The sequence below is a fragment of the Octodon degus genome, unplaced genomic scaffold, assembly GCF_000260255.1.
Source record: "Octodon degus isolate 3935 unplaced genomic scaffold, OctDeg1.0 scaffold00306, whole genome shotgun sequence".
NCBI lineage: Eukaryota > Metazoa > Chordata > Mammalia > Rodentia > Octodontidae > Octodon > Octodon degus.
Genome location: NW_004524882.1, coordinates 928,544 through 949,851, shown reverse-complemented (window position 1 = coordinate 949,851; position 21,308 = coordinate 928,544). Strand labels below are relative to the sequence as shown.

The window sequence follows — 21,308 nt, the reverse complement described above, 5'->3', positions numbered from 1 at the left end:
CACACACACACACACACACACACACACACACTGATTTACTAATTGTGATAAATGGTCCATACTCATTAAGATGTTCAAAAAGGGCCGGGGAGATGGCTCAGTAGAATAAGCACTTGCCTGGCAAGCTCAAGGGCCTGCGTTCAATCCTTGGTTCCACAAAAAAAAAAAAAAAAAAAAAAAGATGTTCAAAAAGAGGAAATAAAGTGTGGCAGGAGTGAGAACTTTATCTTTGTAACATTTATGTAAATAAAAATTGTTCTAAAATACAATTTTCAATAAAAATCCTAATCAGGCAGTATTATACGGTTAGATATTTAGGAACCGATTTTCTTTGGAATAACCAACATCACCAACTCAAGCAAAACATTACACAAACATAAAACTAAAAATCTTTTAATTCATGTGTTCATCCATGAAAAAATTGGTGAATCCCTATATTTTGAGCATCTATAATAAACTCACTGTGTGTCAGGCATACTATAATCCTTCCCACAGGGATACAAATACATATTAATGGGAAATTTCAGAAATAAATCCTTAAGCATTAACTGGAGAATTCTATAAAAGAATCCTAAGGGAAGAAATCCTGCTCCAGGGTAACAGGTTTGCTTGGGGTGAGGTAATCAAGTCTGTAGCCTCAGAGAAAGCCTTTGATGGTCTGTGTAGATGAGGAACTGAAGTAGGAGCATTTGAAGAAATAGCAGAAGAATGTTTCATAAAGATAAAACAGAATTGGCAACACTGGTTCAGGCAAGGCATTAAAATATCACTTAGTTGCCCACGGGAAGTAAGAAAAGAACAGCTCAAGATAAGACTACCGAGGTCAGTTAGGGCAAAGTCGTGAACGGCGGTGGAGGTCATGGGACGTTTTTTCCTAGAAGAAGTAAGAAATCCTTTCTTGTGCCTGGAATGATGGGTGAGAATATGAACAGGTCACCATCTTGAGAGACTGCCCAGACTGCTGTGTTCCAGCGTGGATGGGTCTCCCCAAGCCCTAGTGTTGAAACTTATCCTCAGTGCAATAGTGTGGGGAGTGGGGCTGGCTGAGTGGTATTAAATCACTAGGGCTCTGTCTTCAACGATGGATTAATGGTGTTATTGCAAGAATATGTTAGTTACTGCAAGACTGAACTTATTATAAAAGCAAATCTGGTCCCCTCTTGCTTTCCCAATCTCTTACCTTCTGTTGGACATCCTTAGGATGTGCGACAGTTCATTGTCAAATGTTAACTTTACTTGATGAAGAAGCACCTCGTGGATTAGTAAAGCAGAGTTCTGATCATGTCAGTGTATGACAGTTCTGCAGGCCCAGAAACCTGAGGGGAAAAGACCTCTGGTGTGGATGCAACAGACCAGTGTGCCCATTGCTTGGCTGGAATAAAAGGGAAAGAAGGCTGAAGTGCCTGTTGTCAGAGCGCTCCAGCGTTGCTATTGCCTTTGGACATTGTTCTCCAGTTTCTTCAGCCTTTCAATAAACATTCACACCAGCAACCCTGCAAGGCTTTCAACCTTCAGCTCATGCTGCACCTTTGTTTTCTCTTGTGTGGTGGTTTAAAAATATGAGGAGTGGGCAGCTATTGGATGCCGTGGCTCCTCAGCATGTCAGTAGCTGTTATGGATTCCTCTGCCCCTGATCCCCCAGATAGCCACTGTGGGCTCTTCTGTGTCTGAATCTGGAAGCCAACCTCATGAACCCCTTTGTGCAATTATACATGTATCTTACATTGATTCTGTCCTCCTGGAGAACCCAAACAGAGTACCACACAAGAAGGTCTTTGCTGAATGCAAGCCCCTCACACTTGGACTTTCTGGACTGGACTCCAGCGCTATAAGAGCTAAACTGCCACTGTTCAGTTAGTACTGTTTCAGCATAGTAGTAAGAATGGCCTGAGGCAGAAAGCAAAGCTGATGGACTTGCAAAAGGTAAGGGCTAAGGAAGTCAGTGAGAAACTTCAAGCAGGCAAACAGGGTGATTGTTACACAGGAAGTATGATTAGCGCTTGGGAAAACACAGGAGATTCTGCTTACTGGCTTATGCAGCCAGGCAAGATATTTTCACTCCCAGAGATGCACATGGTTGGCAAAGTGTTGCCAGGGGTGATGCTTGTATTAGGATTCCAGATGTGCAGCACTTGTGACACACTTCTGTGAGTAGGTCAGTGGGTGGGTGGATATTTGATTGTGGATTTTAGAATAAGATTTATGGGCCGAAAATGTAAGTTGAGAGTCACTGACTGCTGTGTAATAATTTAAGCTACAGAATCATAAGACAGCAAAGAGAAAAGGCTTACTTCTTGGATACGTCATGTTTCTGAGAGGTCAGAAGGACAGATGAAGTAATAATTGTGCTTTTGAGAACTACAGCCTGAGGTAAATTTGAGCTACTCAAATTCATTGAATTTCAGTTTTACAGCAGGGAGGCCTGCGCTTCCCTCCCTTTCTTTTTCTTTTGGATTCTTTGTTTCTTGACACAGACCTGGTTTTAAAATGGTTGCTTATTGAAGGAAAGTTTAATTTTCAAATGATAATAAAGTTCTCCATTTAGCTTAATTAGAAAAATCCCCTCTAGCCCTTGGTACACTCATAGCAGGATGAGGATGGCGTTATCTACTTTAACATGAACAAAAATTCAACAGGGAAGTGAATAGAACAATAATTTTCAAGGATAGAATAAGATAATATTCAAGGATAAAATAAGGCAATATTCATAAAGTGATGGGCCCAGTTACAGAGAAAGTGATAGATTTTGCTTTTTTCTCATCCAAATCCCTCAGAATTCTTATACAAAAGTTATAGAAAGTTATATCAATTATAAGGAAAGGTTACTACAAATTCCTACCTAAAGATTATAGTTAGTTAATATGATATCTGGAACTACAACTATCACACTGCAGCCAGTCTTAGGGAATGGCCTGTTTTCTATGTGTTCACAGGAGACAGTGGGGCTGCCTCGCAGGTCCGAATGTACCTCATGTGGATATTCTGTCCAAGGCTGTTTGAGTCAGAGGCTGCAACTCGGCCACTTAGAAAAGGCTCTGTTTGATTTTCACTTTGCAAAGCAAACTGCTTATTCAACAGATACTCTCATTAATTAGCATTAAATGTCCAAGTATTCCTTTGAGAAAATGACTCACAAGACTTACACTGTCTACTTCAGGAAAAGCAAAGAACACTGTGCAGTAAGACTTAGAAAATTTGTCATCATAACAAATGACAGAAAGAGAAAGATATAACATGGAATTTTAATGGGTCAAAAGTAACAGAAAAAGGAAAAGAGGAAATAGTAAACAATTTAGGGAGGAGCTGAATTAGGTAAGAATCCCCTCTTCTGGTTGTGGGCTAGAATTCTTTCTCCAGCACCAGTGCTCTTGTCCTGGGCCTCGTTTTCTCCTTCTTTCCCTGCCTAGAGCAGGTTCTCAATGCTTCTCTCTGTTTCAGTCTAGCTGAGCCTGCAGCTGGAGACAAGATTTTTCAACAGCATTCAAGAGATACAGAAAACAGACTCTAGAACAGCAGTTAAATACTCCAGTTGCTTCAGAAATTTAGGCTTACAATCATGCTTACTTTCTTTATAGATCGAAATTGAGGCAGAAATAATATTTTCCAAAGAGGCACAGAGATGTCCCTGAGCATCAGTACTAGCCAAAGAGGCATAGGTTGTCATGGCTCCTTGTTTCCTTGGTGGCCAACATGGCCCAAGTGTTCAATCTTTATAGGCCAAGCAGCTCTCTCTCTCTCTCTCTCTCTCTCTCTCTCTCTCTCTCTCTCTCTCTCTCTCTCTCTGAGCTGACCTAGAGCATTAAATTAACAGTAAAGCTATCACTACAATACAAACTGATGTGTCTTTCTAATAGAAGCAGTAAATCAAAATGTTAAATATTTTATTGACCTCATTTTGGAAGAGAGAAAACTGAATCAAAGTATATTTTGCCAATAATTGCACAAAAATGAAGAAGTAGAAGCTCTTCTGAAATGGTCCATTTTATACATCTGTGATGCTTGTTACCGTCCACAACATCCAGTCTAGAGCTCGGGGTTTGGTTCCAGCTTTAATACTGTTCCATGAAGACAGTGGGAGTAAGCCTTTTGGAGCTATCCACAGGAGAGGCAACTAAGAGTAGTCTATTGTTTCTTCCTAGTTAATGAACTGATACAGTGTTACAAAATCTGAGCACAGACAAGAGTTGAATACATAGGTATGAAATGCTGAGGTAAATAAGGCAAAAGGATATGATTTTTTGGGTGAAACTGAGGCTAAATTATTTATGAATATCTATTTTCCTGCACAGGGTGTGAGGACGCATAAATCAGCACTTGCTCAGTGGTTTGTAAGGTAACAATATAGAAGTGGGTCAAGCGGACAGACACCGATACAGGATCGTGGATCTAGGCTTGAGCTATCAGTGACTGGCTTAGTGTATTCTCCTGAGGGAAGCCTGCAAGTGCTCGTGCTGGGGCTTTCAAGTACTGAGTGCTGTGTTGACAGTGCACACTGTAGGCAGGTGAGCACAAAGGGAGCTCAGGAAAGAGTGTGAGGAAAGAAGGCAAAGTACAGCTACAACTTGTGTGGGGTTAGCACAGAGAGTCCTGGCTTCTGAATCTGCAATTTGGAAGCAAGTAAAGAAGCCAGGTTCATATAACTTCTTTTTAGAAAATTGTTTCACATTTATGAAATGTGGTGGCTTGTGTCAAGTTGTCCCCCCAAAGCCTCATACAGTTATGGGGTGGTTTCTGGAGTTTGTGGTTGATTCTCGACCCAGTGCTGGGATTGCAGGTATGAGTGCTACACCTGCCCTGGGGCAGATAATCTGCATTGTGACGTGAGGCGGGCAGGGAGGGTAGCGGCAGGGCTGCTCCTCCTTGCTCTTTGTTTTTTTTGCCATCATGAGCTGCTGCCCTCTGCCATGTGTCCCTGCCTTAGAGTCAGCTGAGCATGGACTGAAACCTCTCCTAGCTGTGAGCTAAATCAACTTTTCCTTCCTTAATTCTGGGTGTTGGGTGTTTGACCCAGAAATGAGAGAAGAGTAAGTGAGACAATAACACTGATATTGTGAATGTTATGGAGATAATCTCTGTGTAAGTCTCATTTCAAGAGCTGTGGATAATAGCAAACTTTGGAGATCTAGGCAAGGACAGTGTCCCATAAGCAGGAAGCACCCAGCAATGGTGAATCATAGCTATTTTTGCTTGTTTTTTTTTTTTTTCTTCACAGCAGAAACTATCAGTTCTACAAATTAATGCAAGAGCCAGGGTTAGTTCCTATAGAAAAGAGGTTTTGTTTGTTTGTTTGTTTGTTTGTTTATTTATTTATTTATTGTGGAACCAAGAATTGAACTCAGGCCCTTGTGCTTGCCAGGGAAGCGCTTATTCTACTGAGTCATCTCTCCGGCCCAACAAGAGGTTTTATGTTTCTGTTCTTTGGGGATTTGAGCATACCATGAGCAGGATGGAGAATATCCTTCTAAATATCTTAGTGAATTTTATTTCCCAGTCTATTAATAAAAAGATTGAGAATTTAGAGTCTAAGATTCTGAAGATAAATGTTTGGGTACAAATTCTGTTTGATAATTAATAGTTCTGCAAACTCAGGCAAACCATTTAGCTTTTCTGTGGTCTAATTTCATTTTCAGTAAAATAGAAATATTTAAGGTAGAAAGTGTAAGGTGAATTGGGCCTACCAACAAACACATATTGCGACAGAAAACACCCTATAGCCAGCAAACTTCAAGTTCTCATTTCCAGCCACTTTTGTCTCGTAGAAGTGGCTGGTCACTGTGATGCATAGCTAGCCACTAGGATGCATAATGTAAGAATCAATCAAAGACAGCCAAGCACTGTACCTCTGCAGTTCCCCTGTGCAGTCCCATAAAAACCACCCTCCCTAAGCCTTTGGGGTTTAATATTTTGGGAATGATCCCAGTCAGTGCCCACAGACACACAATAACCCTCCCTCCAAATCCTGGGTGCTGTTTGGTGTTTCTGCTTGCTGTTGCAGCATGGCAACTCCTAATTGCTAGTACCTCAGAATGGGACTGAACTGAGATGAGACCCTGAAGGGAAAGCCAGCTATGACGAGGTCACGAGGGTGCACTTAGTCCCATCTGACAGGCATAATTAAGAGAAAATCTGAGTGGAGACAGGGAAAGGAGAAGAGAAAGACTGTTTGAAGGAACAGAGAGAAGGCAGCATTATAGAAGGGAAAGAGAAAGGCTTCAGCAAAAACTGAGCCTCCTGACACTTCAGCTTTGACCTGTGGCCTCCAAGATTATAAGAGAATAAATTTCTGCTATCTGAAGCCAACCCACCCATGCAACTATGTTATGAAAGCCCTAACGTGCTAATAGGTATTAACACTTACCTCAAGGAATTATTGTAAGTGGTATGGAATAATATAGGTAAATTCACATAGAATAATGTATAGCATAGGGTAAATATTGAAAAATTTATATGTATATGATCAAATTCATATACATATAAATTTGACTTTGTGAAACAGGTGCTTAAACCACTGAGCTATCTCCCCAGCCACTGCTACTATTTATATTAATAATAAATTTATAATTTTATTTTTGAGTTTGTTCTTCCTGAGACCTTTTAAAATTTTGATTTTCTGTTGTCTTTTCTTCCTTCATGTTTTAGACTAGATGTGAGCTTCATAAAATCTTCAAAAGTTAGTGTCTCCCTTTGATTATTATATTTGTGATACTGTATTCCAGTTATTTAATTAAGAGTCACTCCCATCACAGGGACAATTCACTAGGAGGAATAATGTTGCCTGAGGGATCATTAAGCACACTATGTCCATCAGAATTCTTACCCAAAAGCTGAGGGATTGATTTAAATCGTTTGAAAACTATTTGCATAAAACTTATATGAATTGTATGTTTTTCTTAGGAATGTTCAAATTTTTATCAAAATCAGAATATGAATTAAGTATTTTAAGAATCACTAGTGATTATTACTTAGTGATTATACTTCAGTATTGGGAGAAGGAAGAATCTGGAACATGCTGATTTCGATGTGCCCCACACCGGTTAGCGGAGTGTCTGGCACAGAAGAAGCCTCCGCAGATGTTCGGGGCCCAAGGCCAGACGAAGGGCTGCCCTCATCCTCTCAGGACTTGCAGTCTGGGCATCCACCAGAACAGAGTAGGAAGAATAGCAGGAGATCAGGGGCCTTCTCATTTTGGAGACCAGAGAAAGAGAAAATTGATCTACTTGGATGATGAGTATTAGATAAGCTGCATCTTAGGCAACCTTAAAGCTAAAGGTTGCCTAAGATGCAGCTTATCAGAGGGCTTGGGGGAAAAGTCTACTGAAGCAGCAAGGAAGAAGAACAAAGACAAACAGGGAGGTTTTAGGCCTTTCAAGTGGTTCAGAAGAAAGGAAAGTAAGCATGTGTGTATCTGTGGATAAATGTGATTTAGCACAAAGGTTCTAGAGCTTTGTACGGAAGTAATGGGCCTAAATATTACTCCAAAAACTCTGAGGAGTACAGAGTATTGTGTCTAATTAATGCACATTGGAAGAGCCTACAACTGGTCTGGGGGCTCAGAGGGCACTGCCACGTGATGAAAGAACAGCCTATTAAGACCACTGGGGACAATGGGAGCCTCTGTCTCAGATTGAATGATGGCACCCCACCGGCTTTATTCCCTCTTGCTTCTGGCTAATGTGTGACACATTCGGGGGTGCCTGCAAATTTTCACTGCATAAGAACTCTTTTAAAGGAAATTCACACTTTAAGAGAATAGATTTTCAGGGATGAGTGGATTCAAATACAATGCAGTTATACAACTTAGAAATTCAATTGCAGCCAGATTCAATTGACTATAATTTAAACTATATACTCTGCAACTTCTTATTTGAGGAAAGGAAAAAAAGCCCTGGGAATGGATGGATGTTCAAACCAGATTAAAATCACTTAAACTAATGAGTAAACTTGCAGGGACTTAGCAGAAAAATTAAAAAGAACTGAAGTAGAAAAAGTTCAGGAAGGAAAGGCAGTAAGAAGTCTATTTTCCTGTGCCCATAAACATTTAAGCATATCATTAAGTGGCACGCACCCTGCTATGAACTATTTTGAAGAGGAGTTGATTATCACGTTCACCCAGGACAGAGACATACTACATTAAGAGGCAGAAATTGCACTCAAATAAAACAAGCCTGACTGTGTTCACAAGCCATAGCCAATCAGCATGAGTCTATGAAAGGGTGAGTTAAAGGACAGCCCCTCCAGGTGATGTTGGGAGTGAGAGGGGTCTGGCTACTTGTTTATCAATCAATGGATACAACTGACTGGCTTTTGAAGCCTCTCTGCTTTTCCCAGTAAAGCCACTATAAGCAAGTCTGTTTTACCTCCTTTCTAAGGTGTCCCTTATTTATTCAATAGGTATTATCTTGTCACCACTGATATCAAACTTCAAGGATGGTTAAAGAATAGTTCTGAAATCCATGGATCTCATTCCATGTCGTGATAAGTTGTACATGTACTCAAGTCAACGGAACATAAACGATGGAGATATGTATGTATGACCCAAAGTATTACAGCTGCTCAACTAAGTGGAGAAATGCAACAAGGTTCCACCAGGGGTGATAGCTCAGTCACGTGAGTAAATTTGGGAGAACACATGGTGCCTAGAACAGAGACGCACAAGGACTATGGGCATTGGTTTGACTGGAAAATACAGTGATTTGGCATGAGAACACAGAGCCACGAGGACGGGTGGGTCCTGAGACGAAGGTTGGCAGGGGTCGGACGGCGAGAGCCTCTGTGCGTCTGGAGAGAGTTTGGGCTTCATCCTGAGGGTCCACGTGGCACCCACCCACTTTAGATAAGGAGTGGGTGTAATTGGTTTTGAAGTTTAAAACCACAATTATGGTGGATGACTGGATTATGTATTTTATATTAAACCTAAATATATTGTTTTCACTTTTAGAAATCATGAAGTGTTATGAGGCCAAGAATGAATAAGGTAACTTTTAAATATAACAAATAACCATAATGTATTCTTCATATCTGTGGGTTCTGCATCTGTGGATTCAAGTATCTGAAGATTGAAAATAATAGTAATAATAATAATAAAAACATTAAGTGGTATCTCAGTTCACAAACTTAATTCTTCCCTGGTCCAAGGGAAGACAGATCTGGGGTCATGTTAGTCACCCAGTATGGAGTTCATCGACAGAAACATATTTTTTTTTTCAAGTGCTTCTGTTTGTAATCAGATTTGTTTACAAATTGTATTTCTAACAATTGGGAGAATACTAAACTATACTTGTATTGGACATGTACAGATATCTTTTCTTGTCATTATTCCTTAAACAATACAGCACAACTGTTATTCAAATAGTGCTTTCATTGAATTATGCAGTATAAATAATCTGCAGATGATTAAAAGTATATGAGAGGATGTGCGTGGATTATATGCAAATTCTGCATCATTCCAGAAAGAGGGTTGAATACTTACGAACTTAGGGATTCTCAGGGACTCTGTCCTGAGCCAGTCATCTATAGCTATCAAGAGATAGGCATGCTTCTCTTCTGCCTTATTTATCTTCACTTAGCATAAAGCTTTTTATTTTTTTCTTACATTTTTCAAAAAACTATTACTTAAATTTGTTCATCAAACGGATACACAAAAACATAAAATAGTGTGCATTTGTGGGGTAGCTCCCATGTGATACCTTAATACACGCAAATGATTATGCAATGCTTAAATTAGGTTAAACATTTCTATTTTCTCAAACGCTTTTCACTTCACATTAAAATATTTGGAATCCAAAGGCAGATCAGATAGCTCAGGGGATTGAAGCACCTACTTAGGCAGCCACAGGGGCTGGGGGAGGGTGTACAGGTGTACAAGGTCTCACTGCGTAGATCAGACTCATAGTGATCCTCCTGTTTACAGCCTCCCAAATGCTGGGATTACAGGCGGGCACCACCACACCCAGCCTCAATCGCTGTCTCAGCGCTCCCTGAGGTGGGGGTGGGGTGTGGGACGGCAGGCCAGAGGATTGAACTCCCTACCCCTGCATCTGCCTAAGCAGATGCTTTAATCCCTTGAGCTATTTGGCCGGCCCTTGTAGATGGATTTTTTTTTTTTTTTTTTTTTTTTTGCTTGCTCAGGTTGCCTTAAGAGTGGGTCTGGTAAGGCATTTGGAGCTGGGGATTGAACAGTGGTATTCTGTACCTGATTGTGCTTAAACAACTGAGCTAACTGGCAGATACCCTTGGCTGGCCCTTGTAGTCTGGCTTGCTTGCTTGCTCGCTTTTTTTCTTTTTTTGGTGGAACTGGGGATTGAACTCAGGTCCTTGCGCTTGCCAGACAAGCACTTATTCTACTGAGCCATCTCCCCGGCCCCATGTAGTATATATTTCTAACTATCATTTGATATCTTCTGTCGTCCCCACCCCTCTTTCCTGTCCTATGCTTACAGCTGCTAGTAGCCAGCTCTGTACTCCACATCTGTGAGAACAACATTTTATATTCTGCACATGTGTGAGACCTTAAACTCACATGGTTCTTCCCTTTCCATGCCTATTTGACTTCACTAAACGTAAGGTCTCCAGTGCCTTTCCTACTGTTGCAACAGATAGCATCCTTCTCAGTGGCTGGATAGTATTACATTATGTACATGTCCAATATTTCTTCTATCCATTCATCTGCCGATGAATGTTTTGGTTGTTTCTATTTCCTGGGTATAGTGAAGAGTGTTTAATGAATACGGAGGGGCAAGTGTCTTTGACATAGTGAATCTTCCTCCTTTAAACATTCCTGGGAGCTGGTTTGCTACATCAACTTCTCCCTCTAGTGTTTTGCTTGTTTGTGCACCTGCCATACTGTTTTTCTTAATGACTATTCTAATTTACATTCCAACAAAGAGTCCATGGATTTCCCTTTCTCCCCATACTGATCAGCAGTTGAGCACTTCCATCCTTTTTTATAATAGTCATTGTTACGAATAATAAGATGGAGTATCAAAAAGGTTTTGATTTTTATTTCTCTGATATTTCAAAATTTTGAATATCTCTTTGGTATTTGTGGCTGTTTACATTTATATTTTCTTTTGATAAATGTCCATTCTGATAGTTAGGTCATTTTATAATTGGATCATTTGGTGTTTTGGTTCAGATTTTTATTCAGGATACCACACCTTCTCAATAGATAGATTTAGGGGCCGGGGAGATGGCTCAGTGGAATAAGTGCTTCCCTGGCAAGTGCAAGGGTCTGAGTTCAATCCCCAGTTCTGCCAACAAAACATAGATTTAAAATACTTTTTATTCTGTATGTCATTTACTGATTGTTTTCTTTGCTGTGCAGAAGATTTTTATTTGGCTCTAATCTCATATGTCTATTTTTGCTTTTGTTTCCTGTTGTTTTTTTTGAGGTCATATCAAAATAATCTTTGCACATTCCAATGCCTTGAATGGCTTCCTTTATGTATTTTTTAGTATTTTCATAGCTTCAAGGTTTAAAACAAGTTCTTTCATCCATTTCGAATTGATTTTTGTAACAGATGAGAAATAGTGGTCTCGTTTTGTTCTCTTTATGAGTACCCTATTTTTCCTGTATTATTTATTTTTCCTCCAAAACAGGGTCCTTTATTAAAATAATGACTTTGAGGCTCCTAGGGTAATAAAAATGGTTTGTGATTTCAATAATAATTTCCATTTATTGAACAACTGTTTCATATCTAACACTGCGGAGGATCTTGACATACATCGTCATTGGGCTTATTTCCCCAACCACACTGCAAGAAAGGTGTTCGCAGTGACAGCAGGAGGGGTAGGCCGTGTCACATCATGTGGCTGATGCTACTCTAAGTACTTCTCAGACAGGAACTCGTCTAGTCCTCAAAGTGATTTTATAAGGTCTGCTTTATTAGTATCCACATACTACAGAAGGTAAAACTAAATAGCAAAAAGAATGAGGAGTTTAACCAAAGATAGCTCATCAGCCCCACGTAGCAGAACATGGATTCAAAAGCAGCCGCTCTAAATGCGATAGATGTCCTCAGTGGTGACAAGTTGGCATAATGTCACAAAAGTATTTCCATGAAAATATTCATAGAAAATTAAGCAGGCAATCAAAAAGTGAAACTTTAGAAAACATCTGTCACTTCATTTACTTGCAACAGGGAGCAGTAGCGAGGGAACTCATGTCCATTGTATTTAGCTCTTGTCATGACACGAAGTGCTTGCAATTGGGTATTTTGCAAACACACACACACACACACACACACACACACACACACACACTCTGAAGTTACGTAACTTGGATTTTTTTTTAATCAAGAAAAGAAGAGGAACACTGGGGAATTGATTCCAAGTAAAAGAACCGTGACAGTTTTCATTTGAAATTATAGTTTTTCTCCTTATTGATAATTTAGCATGTTGCTTGGGTGTAGTTAATAGCTAACAAATATTTGAGAAATATTCTTTTTTAAAAACTATATTTAGTACGGGGTCTCAATACACAGCTCGGACTCATAGTGACCCTCCTGTCTCAGCCTCCCTAGCACTGGGATTGCAGGTGTGCGCCACCACTCCCAGTCTCAGTAGCCAGCTCAGTGAACCCGGGGTGGGGCCTGCACCACAAGTGGTGCCCGGATCAAACCCCAGTCCGTGTGCTTGCCTAAACAGGCACTTAATCTACTAAGCTATCTTGCCAGCCCTTGAAAAATATCTCAGAGGCATTCGAGGACCTGCCTGCCAGGAGTGAGATTATATTATGTTCTACATTTCTTTGAAATATACAGACCCTAGCAAATACAGGCTGTCTGTATTAGAAAGCATGGGACACAGCTTCAAAAGGCAAAGCTTTTTCTTCAGTGAACTTCCTAAGAGGAAAGCCAATTATGCCATTTATACAGTTTTACGTCGTTAGCCAGGGCCAAATGAGTGGAATCTGATATGGAAAGACCCCAGTGCTATAAAATACAAGTCTGCATTCATGTTAATGACTACTAAATTAATTCAAGGTGGACACAATGCACATACAGTTTCACAGTGCCCTACATTTCAGTCAAGAATCAAGAAACACTCAGTGATTTCCAGAGTCTTCACTGACATACCCTAGTGCCCTTTAGCATCAAAGTGCTGCACAAAGTTCACAGCTTTCTCTCTTTCCCTGCTTCTGCGGATTACCTGGAGGACTCCATCATGCACCTAAGATCGGAACAGATAATGGATTGTATTATTTGGAAAAATGTGTTTATTCCAGACAAAAGGGTTATTACTCTCTTAAGTTCATATGGCTCTCCTGACATAAGCTGTCACTAGCAGACATAGTTTCATAAAGAATTGACATAGTTTGAGAGGAATTCAGAAAAATTAAGGCATTATTATTTCTCCATCCAGTAACCTGTGTGAGAACCTAACGAGCCTCACACCAGCAGCCGCACGAAGACTCTAGTTCTACTAGTGAGCGTTCGCACGCCACATCTGCAGTCAGAATACCCTTTGCTTCCCTTGGCATTCTCACAGTGCTGGTGATCAACATCCCTAAGTTTCATTCATCGCCCTGAAGCCCTCCTAGAACACCTGCCCGTTTGCCCACATTTCTTCCACACCCTCATCTGGCCAGCAGCTCTGTTTCCACCTCCACTCAAGAACAAGTAATAAGAAAAATAAGCAGGCTAGTTCGTTGCAAACATATTAAAGGAAGGCGTGAGAGAAGTGGGCAGTTAAAAACAGAATAGCAAAAATCACAGATTTCAGCCACTGAAGTTTGAATGTATTCTATATGCAGTGGGAGACAGTGCTACAACTTGATAAGGTGAATGATGTGAAAAATTAGTGCCCAGGAAGATCTATATGGAAGGGCTGTACAGAGAGGATAGTTTTTGAGAGATGGATGGAGTCAATACATACGATGTGGTTAACTGCACACTGAATGTACATAGCTGTGGAACAAAAGATGTTTTCTGTAGCTAAGACAGAGAAGTCAAGGCCACGAATGTTTCAACAGCAAAGACATTACACCAGGCAGAAGAAAACTTCACTCTGGGTTACAAGGGTTATTTTTTCCCAATGAATAGCAAATATTCCATGCATGCCTCAGAATATTTATGATGCACAATTATAGAGGTATAGAGAGCAAAAATACACAACTAATTTATTCAGTAATAACTCTAATATCATTAGAAATTTAGATGAGAAAAATATGATGTATTCAAGTCTAGCCTAATGAACAAAAAAGAAAAAGTAAAACATCTTTTAGCAAACAAATGCAGCCAGAGTTGACAATTTGACATTTTAATCACCATACATAATCCTGGCTGTTGGAAAGAAGAAGCCCTGGAAGATAAAATGTTAAGGAAAACATTGTTTTCAGTGTGCTTTGTGCTAACAGAGCAGTTAGACCCCCCCCCACATATTTACCCTGTTCTCCTTGCCTCGGTACCCCAAGTCTCTATCTCTATCTCTTTCCTCTTTCTACTCCCCCACTCTTTTACTCCAATTTGAAGAAACTGACAAATTAAATGATTCTTTACCAAGATAGTAATCTGAGTATCACTCAACTGCAATCACAGATAAAACTCCACGTCACTTTGGGTGGAAGGGAAGCCTATTGCTCTGTTTGTATTGAACTTTAGCTACGTCAAAGAGAAAACATGCAAGAAAAGATTCCTGTTTGCTGTGGTAAGGAATGATCTGTAAGACTGGGAGAGCTAAGTGAAACCTCTTCCACAGTGAAGAATAAAAGAGAGTAAAATACCAACGAAACAAACAGAGCATCTCAGGAAGAGTTTAAAATACAGGACAAAGTTACAGATGATAGCGAGACTTTAAAGTCTGTCTAAATTTCTCACATTGCTAACAATTTTTGCTTGCTGTCTTCAAGTGATTAGTAGTAAGATTTGCAACAGGAAGGGCTCAGCCAAGGAGCACCAAGGAAAATATGGACCTTTGAAGACACACTTTCCCTGAACCGAGAGGTTCTGAGCAATGAAATGAACATGAAAAGAATACTTGTAAATTTTTTGGGCCAAGATGAAAATTCCTTATTTCTTTTCCAAGGTCAGAGAACAGCTCCCCACGTGAAGCCTTTCTGTGAGCGCCACCCATCCTCCTAAGTGCTCCCACATCACTGAGTTACTCGACTTCTTAATTTCCTTTCAAAGTGGGTCTTTTCTGCATCAATGAATCTCTGAGAGTTTAATTTTTCACTTTCTATTTCTACTCATAATATTTGGAAATCTTGTTGTGAGAAAATATTACTAGGTGTCATGACACAAAAACATGAGAATTTCTGCCAGGTGTGGTGGCACACACTTGCAAACCCAGTGCTTGGCAGGCAGAGGAGGAAAGAGCACTGTGGGTTAGAGGCCAGCATGGGCTACCGTGAGTTCAAGCCAAGCCTGATCTGCACAGCAAGATCCTGTCCCAAACACACACACACACACACACACACACACACACACGTATATATAATCACAATATAAACTATATATAAAAGAAATTTTTATTAAGTATATGTATTATATATAATATACATTATAATATGTAAAGATATATTTCCCCTGAGGAGCTTGGTTATGCAATGAATCTGGCTTTAAAACTAATGGAAAGATCAATGAAGTTTAAAATATATAAACATGCATTAAATGCATATCATTTAATGGGGAAAAAGGGGACAGCAATTTTCCTTGAAGGAGTGGTAAGAAAATTGGTAATTTGGTAAAAGTGATTTTGCTTAGAAAATAGGAAAGAGTTGCACTAAATGTATAATGTCCTATAGCGTATATCTTCAAATATAAAGGCTTGCAAAATGCTGTCATCTAACCCGGGACTTGATAAATACGTAGCTTAGTGTATGTCAGTGTCAGCATTGTCATCTAAATAGGCTTTGGTGGCCTTGGGAACAATTCTACTTACATCTGCTTCATACATTGAAATGCCATTAAAAATTTACTTAGAAAAATTAATTGAAGAACAAGAAGAGAAAAATCAAAATCAACAAACTTCAAATGTGAGAGCCAGGAAAAATCTGCTCTTGTTTCATTTGCTCAGGTATAGATGTTATAAAAAAACAAACAAACAAACAAACAAACAAACCCGTAATGGGCAAGAGCTCAAATCATCTACCAAGGAACCAAAAGCATTCATTTCACATGTACAAATAGACAGGTAATTCTAGGAAGTGAAACTTTACAGTAAACACTAATGATAGCTGTAGAAACAAACGAAATCTTCAGTTTCAAGTTAATATTTGTGGAAGTGCAACCTTTCTATTTCCATCTTTTGAAATCGAATGCATCAGGAAATGTAAAATTTGCCTTGTTTCTGCCTCTCCAGATGCTATACTTACTTACTGAGCCACTTCTTGAATTAAAGAAATAAAACACACACTTTGTTTCCGAGTGCTCGAAACCACGTCTCTTGAAATTAGCACCCACTCTTCTCCAGCAGAGGGAGCGAATAAGGTTTTGTGTTTTCAGTTCTACAGAAGGAACTTCTCTTACAATGTGATTTGGGGAAAATATTTTGAATGAGAGGCTGTATGAAAGAATAAACTTGTAATAAAAATTACTAAAGGAAAAAAATAGTCACTTAACATGGAAAAAAAAAGAAAAAAGAAAATTTTTTCTTTCTAAGTTCTGTGTCTCCACTTTTGGAAGGACAACGAGAAGAGTGCTAAGGAACTGTTCTCTGTGTATGTATGATGGGTAAAAATTATAGAACCCCCCCCCCAGTTCTTTAGACATTGGTCTAGGGCACACAAAATTAATAAAAATTATTTAAGAAAATCTGTTACACATTAAGAACAGTGGCAGTCTGAGGAATTTAAGCTCCTCGCTTCCTCTCTGTTGACCAGATTATGTTGAATTTGTAGATTAATTTGGAGAAGACTGTACAATAATGAAGCTTTCGGTCCACAAGGAAGAAGCATTTTTCCACTTATTTAGATTTTATTGTATTTATTTCAATATTTCTTTGTGGTTTTTATTACATAAGTCTTGTCCCTTGTTTGGTTCAAATAATTACTAAGTATTCTATTATTTTTTCTGGAATTTTTTTTTCTTAATTTTATTTTCAGCATAGTTATTGTGAATGTATTGAAACACAGCTAAACTTTCTGTACTGATTTTTTTTTTTAATTTTGAAAGGTTGCTAAACTCATTCATTTGCTCTACATTTTTGGTAGATTCTTTGGGGGAGTTTTTAATAAAAAGTTTACGTTATTTGCATGCAGACATTACAGTGTGGGTGATTTTATTATTTTATTTTACTTTTTTTTTTGTGGAACCAGGGATTGAACTCAGCCCCTTGCGCTTGCCAGGGAAGCGCTTATTCCAATGAGCCGTCTCCTCAGCCCGTAAGCCATCTCCCCAGCCCCTACTTTTTCATTTTATTTACCAATAACCTTTGCAGAGCCTTCAATACTTTGTTAAAGAAGTGCCAAGAACAAACATTTTTGAATATTCATATTCATGAAGAAAAATATTTAAGATTTTGACCATTAGCTATGATATTTGTGGTTTTTGCATAGGTATTCTTTATAAAATTGAGCCAGAACGTCTTGATTCCTAGCTAAATGAGTGTTCATTCCATCAGTTATGAAAGGAGGCTTTGACTGTAGCTACGGAGATGGTCATGAGTTTTCTCCTTCTTACAGTAATGTGGTACACTATGTTAATTGATTTTAATACATTGAAGCAGTATTGCACATTTTACATGAAGCCTCCTTGGTCTCAGTATAAACATTTTTATATCCTGACAGATGTTATAATCTGGTACAGTTTCCTCCTTCCCCTACTCTCTGCCCCATGGGCTCTGCATTAAGGAATTCAACCAACTACAGATAAAAAATATTAAAAATATACTGTCTGTATTGAACATGTAGAGATTTAATTCTTGTCATTGTTCTCTAAACAATGTAGTAGAGCAACTACTTGCATATTATTTACATTGTGTTAGGAATTTTAAATTGAATGACACCCAGCAGCAGAATTTATTGTATTTTTGCTGACATCTTATAAAGGCATGAAAGATTTCATGAATTGTTTCAGAAAGTGGCAAGAACATGAAGATAACTATCCAAAGCAAGAGGGAATATTTCAAGGGAGATTAATGACAATGTGGTTTTTACTTTCATGCATTGAAAAAATTTAAAGTTACTGTATATTTTGATCATACCCAGGACTTCATTTTCCTTTTATGCATTATGAATATGTCTGTAAATGCTCAAACTATTACTGGATCTAATATATCAACATATGCAAAAGTATGCTCCATTATTAAATGGGATTTATCTCAATAAATCAAGATTAGCTTAACATCAAAACTTACTAAAGTAGTTAGTTATGGTGGCATGTGCCTATAATCCCAGTACTTAGGAAGCAGAAGTAGAACTGCAATTCTGACGCAATCTGAGAAACCGAGAATGTCTCAAAATAAAGTACATGCTAAATAACAAGAGCTAGAAATACAGCTTCTTGCTCCCTGGGTTCAATCACCATTATCCCAAACAAAGTTATTAATGTACTTACAAACTTGTCAAAATAAAGCTTAAAAGTCACAGAAATATTTCAATAAATGGAAACATAATTTGACAAAAAGAAATTCCTTTATGACAAAGACACTTAAAACTTAGAAATAGAATGGAAGTTCTCAATATCATAAACAAAATTCATGAAAAAAAATCATCACCATTAATATAATTCATCACCTGCCATGCTGGCCCTGCCCCCAGGGCACCCTGAGGTGGTGGTTGAGACTTGGTGTGGTGGCACACACCTGTAATCTCAGCACTTGGGAGGCTGTAAATAGGAGAATCGCTATGAGTCCAATCTAGTAGTGAGACCCTGAACACCCTGTAGATCTTTCCCTAAAATACAGAAAGATAAAAGGAAGAAAAAAAAAAAAAAAGAAAGTATAGCACAGGCCCTTGGCTTCAATTTTTTAAATTCCCTGGAATAGAAGATAAGTAAATACATTTTAAAATCCTATATGTTGGGCAATAAATGTTTTTCTTTATAACTTCCAGAGAACCTCTACAAGTAAATACTCTTAGTTCTTTTCGCAATAAGAGTATTCTTAGCATCTGGATAGTAATGTGTCCACAACTACATTAATGAGAGAAGGCAAGCTCAGAAATTCAACCAAAGTCCAACTAATTCCTAAATCTGCAGATTTCCTAACACAGAAACAATGGAATTAAACAACAGAGAATTATTTTAATTACTAGGAGGAGAGGTCCATTTACAGGAATGAACTATATTTTTACAAAATTCCAAATGTTTCTTGATTACTCACTGGGTTTTGTCTAGCAGATGTGCTAAGAAACTGGTACAATGCCATTTTGTGAGGAAAGAATTTGGGGTCACAAATAAAGTAAGCCTGATCCTTGTTTCTGTAGGGAATTCAGGGACCTAAATAGGAACAACATTCAAAGACTATGATGGATTCTGGTTTAACTTTGGCTTATGCAAATCCCAAGCTATGACTACTCACTGTTGGTCCAATTTATTCCAACTCCTCATTTGAATTATTTGACATCTAGCTGCATTAGACACCTCAGTGTAGTCATATATGATGTCATTTCTGAATCATTTCTGGAAGTAGCTAATTTAGTATGAGTTCTATTATTCAAGACAGACAGGTAGTTGAGATTATAGCCTTAGGTAATCTGCCTTCTTGGCATTCTTTTCTCACTGATAGAAGTTTAGATAGTGCTAGTCTTCTTAGAGGAAAAAAGTTGAAAATATATAGGTACAATATTAATGTTCTAATAAAATCTTCTACACAAAAGGGCATAATTGGATTGTTAATATGAAGAGAGCTAAGCTTTCAAGAAAGAAGTCTAGCTGTCTGGTGAGTAAAAGATGCTATAATTCAGTAGATATCTCTGTTTTTACAATTCACTTTGGTCACATCTGTGGTAATATAAATGTTCCTACTTATTTGGGGATTGAATACAGGGATTCTTAAACTCGTGGAAATACTGATACCTGTGTTTTCAGGGATAAATCAACGTTTTTGTGATGTCTGACACTTGCGCATGGGTAATGTTTTTAAATCACTGATTTATTCATGCAGCCAGGGTTGAGAAATGCTTTTCCAAAGAATGAGACATGGTACTGGGTCTAATGAAGGAATAAATGGTGCGAACAGTGAACAGAATATGCTAAGTGCCTCGAGCTGATGCGACTAGCAACACCGCTGGATAATTAATTCACAAGCTTCCATTTTATCAGCCTTTCCACAACCAGCATTGTCATCCCTTCTAAACTTCAACAGGTGCAGCTGCTGTCTCTTAATTCAGTGAGAAGAAAGATTCGTACTAATAGTGTTTGGACAGGATAGCCTGTCTGCATCTTGTACTATGAATAACCACTACAAAGACAACAATAAGCAATGTATTAATTATGGAAACTGTCCTATTAATCGGTTTTGAAACTGTCTCATTGCTATTTGTTTCTCAATAAAATTAATAAAAAATGATTTAAAAAAGAAAAAAGCATGTCAACATGAATTAGACTTCACCTTCTACTTCAGAGACTGGGATTAGCTTCTTCAGAGTACAGCTATAATCCTGAACATATCAGTGCCAGGTAACTTCTACTCAGACATCCGAGTCCCTGTCCTGTGAGGCTCCTTTTCTAAGTCTGACTGAAATGTAACTATTAACAGGATCATGTTCTTGCCTCAGAATTTGGAATCCAAGATTTAAGGACTATGCCACAACAATTAAGATCTAATATTGCTTTTCATTTTCTCCCATTCCTAGGGCAGTGCTCCTTCACAATTTTTATCTTTTTCTTCTTTCAGTTTTATTGATTCTTAAAAAAATCAATTTTATTTTTCCATTGTTTTAGATACTTCTCTCTCATTGATGAGTCAAAATACCCAATGTTTAAAATTAAGGAAGGAAAGGTTTATTTAGTTCACAGTTTGTGGAGGTTTCAGTCCATAATCATCTGGTTCCAAGGCGGGGTGGCACATGGCAGAGGGCAGCAGTTCATGATGGAGGGAGAGACCAAAAACAGGAGTGAAAGGGGAGGAGCAAGCCTCTTTTCCTTCCCACATGTTGCATGCAGGCTGCCTGCTCTAGGGCAGGTGCAGCACTCACACCACCAGACCCAGCACTAGACAGTGAAACAATCACAAACTCTAGTTCAGCTGCTCAGGAAATGTCAGTTGCCTATGACTGCATGAGGCTACGGGGGGACATCAAGACACAAGCCATAACATCCATTAACCTATCATTTGTAGTATCGTATCTCCATTAAACTTCTGGCATTTTTCTGTTTTCTTTTACTGAAATTGAGAACAGAGGCAAGATGGCCTTGGCCATGCAA

At 38.7% G+C, this 21,308-nt stretch overlaps 1 protein-coding gene and 1 pseudogene across 1 annotated transcript in view; one reads left to right on the top strand and one right to left on the bottom strand.

The window, feature by feature from the left end:
- Nucleotides 1-21,308, bottom strand: part of Tyr (tyrosinase) — a 115,319-nt gene that overhangs the window by 17,627 nt on the left and 76,384 nt on the right. The gene's annotated exons all lie outside the window — the stretch shown is intronic.
- Nucleotides 19,780-21,308, top strand: part of LOC105741142 — a 13,918-nt pseudogene continuing 12,389 nt past the window's right edge.